We start from the raw sequence: 11600 nt of genomic DNA on the forward strand, positions 1-11600 counted from the left end.
CCCCTGCCCATGCGCCTATACACAACCTGAATGGAAGTCATTGTGTCGCAGGCAGAGTCGGAGGTGGGGCAGGGAGTTGAAGTGGAGCTAGTTGGGAGAGGAAGAAGATGAATTAGAGGGGACAAATGGTAACTGGGATAAACAGAACAGAAATACATTATGCACATGTATAAAATATTATCGTGATGCCCATTATTATATAGAACTAATAATGCTAATAAAAGTACTCTTAAAGGCTGTCTCAGAAAACAGACAAATGCTAACTCACTGATGAACAGTGAACAGTGAAAGCCAAGCTGTATGTGGACTATTGGGATAAATAAATATTGAAAAATTCTCATTCTCTTAAAATTTTACCCTAGCTTAATAATGACAAGAAAATCACAATTGAAAGGACAGCCTTCAGTGCTTCCAACTGTCCATCAATTGCATGTCTCCAAGTCCTTACTAGCCTATGCTTGAGCGCCCTGATGAGAGACGACTCACTATCTCATGAATTGGCCATTCCCAGTGGGACTACTTAAATGAGACTCAGAACTGTCTCTTTAAACCTTCCACCCATTTCTGCGTTAATTTAGTCTCCTGGGATCACACAGAATAGGACACAAACCGTCCCTCCTACAACAGACTCAAGTATGTGAAACCACCATCTCCGTCCGCATAAGCTTCTGCCTCTTCCCAGTGGCATGTAGTTCTGCTGCAAGAAACTTTCTGGAACTATCTGCAGCCTGCCGAGGTCCCCACTTGGAGCGCAGCACAGATAACTGAAGAAAAGGTGGTCTAGCTGGTAGAAGAGGGCGCACCCCATCTCTTCTTCACCATATCAGATGTTTTCATAAGTAAAACCGAAACCAGTGCTTACTCTGCTGATGCCATGACAGGCACCCAATTGATTCTAAACCCTCTGTCAGCTCTGCTTCCCAAGTCTTTTCCAGACATATTACAACTAACACAACTGTGTATGTCATTGGTTTTAGGACATAAATCCTGGCCTTGCAATGTAACCTCTTTACATTGTAATGTAATCCTCTTTACACGGATTGGACCATTTAAGGCAGGCTCTCTGACGTCACATCATACCAAGTTGGAGAAGTGCCTCTGGTGTCTTCAAATAAACCTCCAGTGGAAAAGAACTTTTTTTTAAGTTGGGGACATCTCTAGTGTCCTTCCCTTGACAACAGCCTCCTGTGTCAGTGCCCAGAACTGCAGTGTCTGCCACAGCTTCTACTTCACCTGGAAGAACGCTGAGACCATGACAAGAATCCTACTCCAATCCAGGTGTGTAAGTCCCATGCCCTTCCCAGCTCTGGAGGTGGACCCCACACTAAAGAAGGAAGTTTGCTGGGGTGGCTGTTGAGCCTATTCTGGCTCTTACGAGAATCGCCAACCATTAAACGATAGCGCCTTACAGACCACAGTGACTATCACAGACCAGAATAAGAGAAGGAAAGATCAAAATCCGCCAGCTGCTCCCATCTGCCAGCTCTACTCTGGGGCTCCATGATTCTGGGGAGGGTCTGGATCCCAGGCTTCAAGTAGCCCAGTCTGCAGGAATATGATTTGAGAGACTTTGACCCGAACAGTGACTCAAGTAGACAAAGCTAAAGGTGCCATGCTTGGTACTCTTGGCGCTCCTCCTGCCCACTAGAGACCAGCCCTCTACAGCATCCTCCTGCCCACTAGAGACCCGCCCTCTACAGCATCCTCCTGCCCACTAGAGACCCGCCCTGGTGCAGCATCCTCCCATGCTCTGCGCCCCAGAAGACCTTCCAGGGGTTAGCAGCAGACCTGCTGACAGCGGGACGGATTTCTCTAAAAATACCCTCGGAAAAGTAGACAGAAAAACAAATGTCACATGCAGTTAGTCACTGAAAATTGTTGAAAACTCTATTTTTGTGTGGGTGCAAGTGCCGTGCCAGCTGGAGGCCAGAAGAGGGCACTGGACCTGCTGGGGCTAATAACAGGTAATTGTGAGCCTCCCAAGGTGGGTGCGGGGATCTGAACTCTGGTCCTTTGGTCTGAAAAGGACTATGTGCTCTTTATCACTGAGCCGTCTCTCCAGCCCCTTCACCACGATTCGTGAAGCCACATGTTTCTATTTAGCTACTATTTATTTTCAGATATGTAACTAAGCACAGCACCCGACCAAAAGGGGGGGAAAAAAACTAAGATAGAACAGAGATTAGCCACAACAGAGACATCTCAGTAATGTGGCCCCATGTCCATGTGTTTCCTGGTAGGCCAGCTCCCACCTAAAACATCAGCTCTTCATGTTCCTGCTTAATTTAGGACGCACACATCTGTGGTCACATAATGTTATTATCATGCAGACATGCTTCATTCCTGTCTGGACCAGACCACATAATATGTTCTTTGGGATTAAGCAATGTATTAAAACAAGTCTCAGGCTATCAAGATGGCTCAGTGGGGGAAGGAGCTTGCTGCCAAGCCAGTTGATCTGAGTTCAGTTCCTGGAACAAGAAAACAGCCTTCCACAAGGAGTCTTCTGACCACTGTAGGCAGACATTGGCATACACATACCCAAAACACACGCATGCGCACGCACACATGCGCCCCCCCACACACCCACAATTAATTTAAATTTTAAATGAATAAGGAAAAAATAAAACAAAATTTGGGGGTTTGTTTTTGTTATGGTTTTTTTTTTTTTCTTTTCAAGACAGCATTTCTCTGTTTAGCTCTGGCTGTTCTTGAACTTGATCTGTAGACCAGGTTGGCCTCGAACTCACAGGGATCCACCTACCTCTGCCTCCCTTCCACTGTTGGGAATAAAGCCATGGGACAATTCTACCCAGCAAAACAAATCCTTTCCACCAGCATTTTTCAAAACACCAATGCCTGGTCTCTTTTAAACTAGCATAAAAAAATGCTTTTGTAAGTTCTGGACTATAGGATATTCTGCTCAAATACAGATGCTGTTTTACTAATTTCCCAATTGAAGTGCTATTGTGTGAATGCAGCGCTTTAAATCAGTATGGGTTTTGTGATTGTCTTCTACTGCCACCTGGTGGTCATTTGTATATTTACACCAGACCTGATGAATTTTCGAATTGGCGTTCACTTAGCAGTCTGAGGTACCTGAATGTCTCCCCTAAAAGATCTCTGAATGATGCGGAAGGGATTTTTACATCGTCTTTCTTACCCAAACTAAGATCGGCAGATCTTATTGAACCATATCACTTATCCGTTATTTAGCATAACACATAACCAATAATTCATAATGAAAAATTGTAAAAAAAAAATTTAAGGCTACTTGTAATACAAACTTAAACAAACAAACAAACAAAAAGACAAGGCTTGCCCAAGCATAAACTGACCTGAATTTTAAATTGGAAACCAACAAATAAAGATTGAAAGACAGAATTAGGAATTACGGGGACTGTGGGTTCGGCTGAGTTGGAAAAAAAAAACAAAAAACACTTGTGGAGGATAGTGAACACTTGTGGAGGATAGTGAACACTTGTGGAGGATAGTGACACTTGTGGAGGATAGTGACACTTGTGGAGGATAGTGAACACTTGTGGAGGATAGTGACACTTGTGGAGGATAGTGAACACTTGTGGAGGATAGTGAAGTCTTGGATTTCATCCAGCACAGCAAAGAAAGGAGGTGACGTAGACTCTGATCTCAGCACACTGACAGTGGAGTCAGAAGGATCTGTAGTTTAAGATCAATCAGCTTCAACTACATGGTAAGTTGGAGGCCCTGTCTCAGTAAAAAACAATTAAGAGTTAGTGTCGCTATAAATGAGTAAGGCTATAAACATTTTCACAGGGTTCTTCACTATATTTTATAATTCACATTTCTTATTTATAAAATGTCTCTTTTATCTTGGGCTTCCCTGATTTCTTATATAATTTAAACATGAATATTTTATAAGGATAATATTTCTCTAATTACATTTACTACAAGTATTTGGTCAGTTAACACATAGAGCATCCCTTTCATTAATTTGACTAGAGAAAGCTTACATTACTGCCAAAACAAAATCACTAATTACCTTCTTTGTTCTTTCAGTCCTTTATTTACTAAGAAAACTTTACTTACTCTTCCACGTGTAATGGTTTCTTGGTACTCATTGTTATCAGCTTCTTGTCACTTCCCCCCCCAAAAGAAAAGTCAGTCCTCGCTGCACTTTGAATATGAAATGTGCCCACAGACTCCTGTGCTAACTGCTCAGTGTGTTGTGTCCTGTCGCCATGGTGCCCCATGTCCACCCGACGTCCGTGTGGTATTCATTCACACACACACACACACACACACACACACACACTCACTCACTCACTCACGCATGCACCCAGGTTGGTGTTTTTTGGAGAGGTGGTGGGAACCAAAAGACAGGGGTTAGCAGGAGGAAGTAAATAGCCAAGAACAAGGATTTGAAGGTCAAACCTGGTCTCCAACCCACTTCCTTTCTCCCTGCTACCTGTCAGGTCCGCCATGGAAAAACCTCCTCTTCCAGCACTCACTAGGGCCCCGTGATGCTCTGCCCACACAGACAGAGCCCTCTGAAATGGTGAGCCAAAAATGGGGTGGGGTGAATATGGGGAGAGAGAAGGGAAGCAGGGAAGGAGAGGGAACTAGGAGGGGTGAATATGGGGAGAGAGAAGGGAAGCAGGGAAGGAGAGGGAACTAGGATTGGTATGTAAAATTTTTTTTAAAAAAATTGCTTTAAAAAAAACAGAAGCTAGGAGAGATGTATTTTAAATTTTGCATCAGAATTTTTACTGAAAACATAAAGGGTGTCCATATAAATTAACTAACATTTTCATAGTTCCACCTTCCAGCTGTTTGGGTGAGCATTCTGTCACAAAAATAGGAAAATAACACACCGGTTGGTTTTTAAGTTTCCTGTAACCTTTCTGCTCCCCAACAAATGTTTTACTTGGCCTTTCTACCATTTCACATTTCTTCTAATTTTTGTTAATGAAATGAATGTTAACCAAATAACCAAGTTAATGCAATTAATTTGTTTTCTTTTAAAAAAAAATAACTAGTAACTCGTGTAATGGCAAAATATTGAAGATAAACCCTCCCAATGTAACAGAACCCCAGACCTTAGTAGGCCCCCAAACTAAGTGACTCCATGATGGAAGAAAGGACCATTCAGGGCATAAAGCTCAGCACGTAGACAGCACCACCTGCCAAAATAAAGACAAAGACCTCATCCATCACAGTCCTTGGCTCTGGGGAAATCTCTAAACATTCTAACCTTGCTTTTAGGCTTCTGTAGTTCCGCTTCTGTCTGACTGTCTTTGCTAACTGAATACGTCAACCCAGGACATGGCTTTTGTACTTATAAGTCACCCTAAGAAAGGCTCAGGGCTATACTGGGATCCCCAGCACCCAGAGTAGTCTCTGGCCAGCTAATAAAGACCTTCTGTTAATTAAACCCAAGTCCAAACTGTCTTCTCTGGTGGATACCCACAACACTGACTTGAAACACTTCCATTAAGACATTCTAAGACCCCAATAGGTAGGAGGTAGGTGCTAAGAAGGAAGCGTGGGGAAATGGGGGACTTTAACTGAGGAGCCAAAGGAAGTACAGCGGGGGTGGGGATAAATAGCACTGAGGTATTTGAAACAAGACATTAGTATACATTGCTTTATAAGCTTACGTTCAAATACATATACGTGTGCGCCCATACATACTGGGATATATATGTTACACCACATGGAGAGTGAGGCACATCTAGCAAATATCCCAGTACCTGGCAGGCGGAACCTCCCCTCTGTCGGTCAGAGGGACAGGTGAGACTCCCAAGCCCTTGGTGGCCTCCCAGAGGTCGACGGTAAGCTCCTATTGCTGAAGACGCCACGCGCTTTGACACAGGACACAGGAGGTGAGCCGGGACTGACCTGGAAGCCCCCCCCCCCCCCTGAGGACCCAGCTCTCACAGCTTCAGAAGGGAGAGCAGTTGGTAGCCCCGCCCCCACCCCGGCTGTAAGGCCTATGAAAGAGAGTGCAGACATCTTGGAGGACTGTCCTGCCTACCACACTGGACTTGTTCTGCTGTAATTAATGCTGCATGTGGCTGTGTGTCCTTACACAGTGCCTCAGCTCCAGGGGTCAAGGTGAAGGGAAGAGAAGATTACAAACGTTCCCATCTCCTTGTGGTGTCCTTTCTTTTCTTTCTTTCTTTCTTTCTTTCTTTCTTCTTTCTTTCTTCTTTCTTTCTTCCTTTCTTTCTTTCTTTCTTTTCGTGGTTTTTCGAGACAGGGTTTCTCTGTGTAGCTTTGTATTTTTGTTTTTTTTAATTTTATTTTTTTTTTATTTATTTAAAAATTTCCATCTCCTCCCATTTCCCTCTCACTCCCCCCACTCCCTCTCCCCCACCCTCTCCAGTCCTAAGAACAGTCAGGGTTCCCTGCCCTGTGGGAAGTCCAAGGTCCTCCCCTCTCCATCCAGGTCTAGGAAGGTGAACATCCAAACAGACTAGACTCCCACAAGGCCAGTCCACGCAGTAGAATCAAAACTGAGTGTCATTGTCCTTGGCTTCTCAGTCAGCCCTCCATGTAAGCCACATTCAGAGAGTCCAGTTTGATCACATGCTCCATCAGTCCCAGTCCAGCTGGCCTTGGTGAGCTCCCATTAGATCAGTCCCATCATCTCTGTGTAGCTTTGGAGCCTGTCCTGGAACTCACTAAGTAGTCCAGGCTGGCCTTGAACTCACAGAGATCCACCTGTGTCTGATTAAAGGCGTGCACCACCACCGCCTGGCTTCTTCTTGCCTGGACTTAATCCCTAGGCTTGCCCTACCAGGTTATGTGTGCAGTTGAAGTCGTCAGTAAGATGAAGAATTTGAAAATGGCATCTGGACACCTACCGATAGCCTAGTGTGGATGCTCACGCTCTTCCTCCACCTATCCTGGTACTCTCCAGAGTTTAGGGGGAGGAAGCAGGTGAAAGCAGAGAGCACAAGGTGGAAACAAAATGTAAAGCCATGGGAAGAAAACTGCCAGCCATCCCCCCTTCTAAGATCTTAATCCAGGAAGCTCCAATAGTCGCTCGGGGTAAAGAGGAAAAGCTGAGATCATTTGACATTATAATATATCATATTCATAATGATATTAGATATCATTATATATTATAGTATATATATATATTCATAATGATATTAGATATATCATTATGCACCATAATGATATAGCACGAGCCCTCCATTGCCCTCTTTACTCGCGCTCATGTGTGTACATCCATAGATGGAATAGGTCCCATATATACACGTATAGTATACATCTACAAATGGCTGGTACCTGTTTTCTTTTTTTTTTTTTTTTTTTTTTTTGGTTTTCGAGACGGGGTTTCCCTGTAGTTTCTAGAACCTGTCCACCTGTCCTGGAACTAGCTCTTGTAGACCAGGCTGGCCTCGAACTCAGAGATCCGCCTGCCTCTGCCTCCCGAGTGCTGGGATCAAAGGCGTGCGCCACCACCGCCCGGCTGGCTGGTACCTGTTAATGAGGAAATTCGGGTTCTGAATGGTGGCCATAACCCAAGAGAGCAAGTGTCAGAGCTAGATGGAAACCTTTGCCTGCTGTCGGCCCAGCGCCAGGATATGTCCTCCCTCTCTTTCTGCCTAGCAACAAGGCAAGACTAAAGTCTGTCACGAGCCCCATATTGTACCGTCAGTGTCTAAATGACAATGGCGATGGTACTGGTCTTCCTGATCCGACTTTTCTGTGTCACAGTGGCTTCTCAGAGCAGGTCGGGAGTTCACATTTCACGTCTGTGGTCTTGCCCCAGACATACTGTTCCTTAGAGAAGGAACCGTGGTCGAACAGAGAACTATAGAGGATTTTCTTAAGAATATAGCTGCAGCAAGCCCACGGTTTTAGACAGGTGGAGGTTTGAACATCTCCGACTGGAAACAGGTAAAAAGAGATTTGCAGAAATGGCTGCAAAAGGAGGGTGAGGATAGTTTCCCTATAGCTACCTTTTCGCTATGGCGCCTGGTCCACGATGCCCTGCTTACTGATAAAGTGAAAGTGAGACCAGAGATTGCCGCGGCTAAAGAGATACTTGAGAAATACAGGATGAGGAGAATCGCTGGGCCATAGGATCAGCGGAGGTGTCGCTAGAGAGAAGATAACTGATCTAGGGCCTTCTCTTCTTCTCTTCAAACTACTTAGGAAAACTAACTAGGGTGCTCCTAGTGTTTAATGCATACATTAAATGAATTGACATTCATTCATTCATTCGTTTGAAAAGCCAGGCATGGTGGTGAAGGCTGTAACCACGGTACTCCAGGAAACTGAAGCAGGGTATCCCTGCGAGTTCAAAGCCAGCCTGGGCTACAGAGCAAGAACCTGTTCCGAGGTGTGGAGACAGAGTAGAAAGAAGGAATGGAAGAAGAAGGGAGGGGGAAGAGAGGGACAGAGGATAGGAGACACAGAATTTACTTAAAAGAGGATCCTCCTTGAACCAAGCAGCTCATCTCAATGCCCCACCTCTTTCTGTAAGGAGTAACTGTTTGGGTGCGAGGTGGCCAGTTCAGAACCTCTGCTTTATTTCCAAGGAGAAAATACTCTAAAATTTCATCGTGAAGTCTGGGGCCTTACCTCAGGAACCAGCCCTATAGGACTTGTTTTTGCCTGCATCTCCCCAGCGCACCCCCCCATCTGTTCCAGTCACGCAGACCACAGTCTGGTACCCCCAGGTCTTACGATGTTCACCTGCAGCCCCCTGTAATTAGCAACATCTGGCTACAAGGCACATAAAATGACCCTTTTCTGAACTGAAATTTGCTGATTTTTTTGACATTTTTATGTGATTTTTAAGCATTTGAAGGAATTTTAAAACATCAAAGCACTTTATTAAAATTTTCTCTGGATTATATTTTATGAATGTTGGATTATTATTTGAAAAGTTTTTATGGCCGGGCGGCGGTGGCGCACGCCTTTAATCCCAGCACTCGGGAGGCAGAGGCAGGTGGATCTCTGTGAATTCGAGACCAGCCTGGTCTACAAGAGCTAGTTCCAGGACAGGCTCCAAAGCTACAGAGAAACCCTGTCTCGAAAAACAAAAAAAAAAAAAAGTTTTTTATAATATTTAAATATAAAAAATATATATTTAAATATTTAAATATAAAATATTTAAATATAGTATTTAAATATGAAAAATATATATAATATATATAAAAATATAAAAAACTTATATTTTATTTAAATATAAGTTTTATAATATTGTAATTCGGTAATGTGAGAATTTAAAATTACTATTGTTATCCTCACTGTGTTTCTATTGAACAATGCTGGTTTTGTTGTTTCGTTTTTCCCCAGACAAAGTCTCACTTAGAAAGCCCTGGCTGACCTGGAATTAACTGAGTATAAACCAGGTTAACCTAGAACTCACAGTGATAGATCTTCCTGCCTCTACCTGCAACTGCTGAGCAGGAAAGGCGTGCACCACAACCCGGCTTTCTTGGCTTGGTGTGGATTGGTGGTTTGTTATTTTTTTTTTTTTTTAAGATTTATTTATTATGTATACAACATTCCTTCCATGTCTGCCTGCATGCCAGAAGAGGGCACCAGATCTCATTATAGATGGTTGTGAGCCACCATGTGGTTGCTGGGAATTGAACTCAGGACCTCTGGAAGAGCAGTCAGTGCTCTTAACCTCTGAGCCATCTCTCCAGTCCCTGGTGTTTTGTTTTGAGACTGGGTTTACGTAGTCCAGGTTTGCCTGGATATCACTAAATAGTACAGGCTGACCCTGAACTCCTGATCCTCCTCCCTCAACTGCCTGGTAGTACAGGCCCTCGCTTTCTGGCTCTCAGTGCTGTTTGTCGATCATCCAACACTAGACTGCAAGACAGGGCATTCACATCACGATTCCCAGACATTCCAGAACCTGGAGGACATGTGGACTCGCTACTGGCTTTTGGTTTAGCTTTTCATACATCCGACCTTACTGTTCCTTATCTGGAGGAGGAGCAACGTCCGGCGTCCCCCAGCTCTGGGTCTGGGTTCCTCCTCGCTCTATGCCCGCGGCTCCTCACTGACCTGGGCCCTGGAAGGAAGGGGAGCTGGAGACACACGTAACAAAATCTCCTTATTATCCTACTTGCGGGGTGGGGTGCGGGACGGAACCGGTCCCACAACAGCAAAGCGATCGGATAAGCGCCGGGCTCCCGCGCCCTCTTTCTAGGAAACCCGCGCCGCAGCCTCCCGCGGTGCCCTTCTCCCTCCGGCCACACGGCGGCAGGAGAGCGCGCGGCGGCCGTGGTACAGTCCGCCCTCCCCCCATTCCGGGGACAGTGGGCTCTTCCTGCCGTAGAAAAGCATTGTGGGATCGCTGTGCGCCCTTTCTCCGCGCTCACGTGGCGCGCAGCACTGCGGTGGTGGTGGCTTTGGCCTGGCGGGTGGTTATGGCGTGCGAATCCGAAGTGTCCGCGGCGGCTTTGGGCCGCTACGATCCCTTCCCGGCAAGTGGGGAGACGGAGCGGAGACGGTGGCCGTGTGAGGAGCACGGCCCGCCGGACCCCGTGGGAAATGGGTCGGTGTGAGCCGAGCGCCGTCTGTGATGTGGATCTTCGCCGTCCGCCCAGCCGCACCACTGTGCGAGAGTGGAGTGGCGATCGGAGTCGAGAGGTGGGATCGATTACCGCTTTCCAGGCTTTGAGTCGGGGTAGAGCCGGCCTGAGGCTCTGTTCTTGTAGCCTTTGTGTTGCCCGTTCACCTTTGATCACTAGTGAATGTGGTGTCAAAAAAGGCATAAATTAATGCTTGGCAAGCTTTTCTTACCCCGGAGTTTTGGTATCTTGGGTAAAGGAACCGCTCAAGAAACAAAATCTACCCTAACTTGTGTGGGGGCGGGGTGAATGGGCTGCCCGAGGCCGCAGTGTGGTGTCTATTAACTGGTTCTTTACTCATTTGGCAGGTAGGTGTCTGAAGGTGACCGACACTGCAGAACGACACACGGGAGCGCCAAGGTGGCTCAAGGTAGGCTGCAAGGCACAAGTGTGGGGATTTCTAAGTTGGGGTGCCGTCCGAATCATTAGTCTTAATTGGTTCATTTGCATTGCTGCTGCTTATCTGAGGTTAGGCCAGAAGGCAGCTGCAGAGAAGATAGCCTCTGCATTGGCTCACTTTTATGGACGTTGGGCTGAACAGAAATGGTGAATGCACTTGGCGGTGGTTTTGTGAATCTCTTCTGTGAGTCCACAGATTGGGGGAGTTTTACTAATACTAAAGATTGGTAGGGATTGGGCTAGAAAGATGGCTCGGGTTAAGAGCATTATCTACTCTTCCAAAGGTCCTGAGTTCAATTCCCAGCAACCGCATGGTGGCTCACAACCATCTATAATGAGGTCTGGTGCCTGCAGGCAGAACATTGTATATGTAATAAATAAATATTTTTTTAAAAAAGAAATTGGTGGGGATTTATGTGACAGAATACTTAGGACAAATGAGTAAAGTGGTCTTGGTTTTTTTTTTCTTTCAGGGTGTCCTTGATCGTTTGGAAATGTGATCTTCAGAAACGTGGATGACTTGAATTTTCTACGAGATGTGTCAAGACACTGGATAAGGGCACATTCTTGTAACAAAGCTATGAATAAATATTTAATATGCTGCTTTGA

The 11600-nt window shown here is 45.4% G+C and overlaps 1 long non-coding RNA gene and 1 other non-coding gene across 2 annotated transcripts; both read left to right on the forward strand.

Annotated features, from left to right (window-relative positions):
* The first annotated feature begins 10329 nt into the window (after positions 1 to 10329).
* Positions 10330 to 11600, forward strand: LOC119815316. The gene is made up of 3 exons (XR_006020828.1): positions 10330 to 10611; positions 10901 to 10962; positions 11465 to 11600. It is a non-coding gene; the product is annotated as an uncharacterized LOC119815316 (long non-coding RNA).
* On the forward strand, positions 10678 to 10811 carry LOC119815950. The gene has a single exon (XR_005285623.1). It is a non-coding gene; the product is annotated as a small nucleolar RNA SNORA13 (small nucleolar RNA).

This window comes from Arvicola amphibius, chromosome 5 (assembly GCF_903992535.2).
Source record: "Arvicola amphibius chromosome 5, mArvAmp1.2, whole genome shotgun sequence".
Taxonomy (NCBI): Eukaryota; Metazoa; Chordata; class Mammalia; order Rodentia; family Cricetidae; genus Arvicola; species Arvicola amphibius.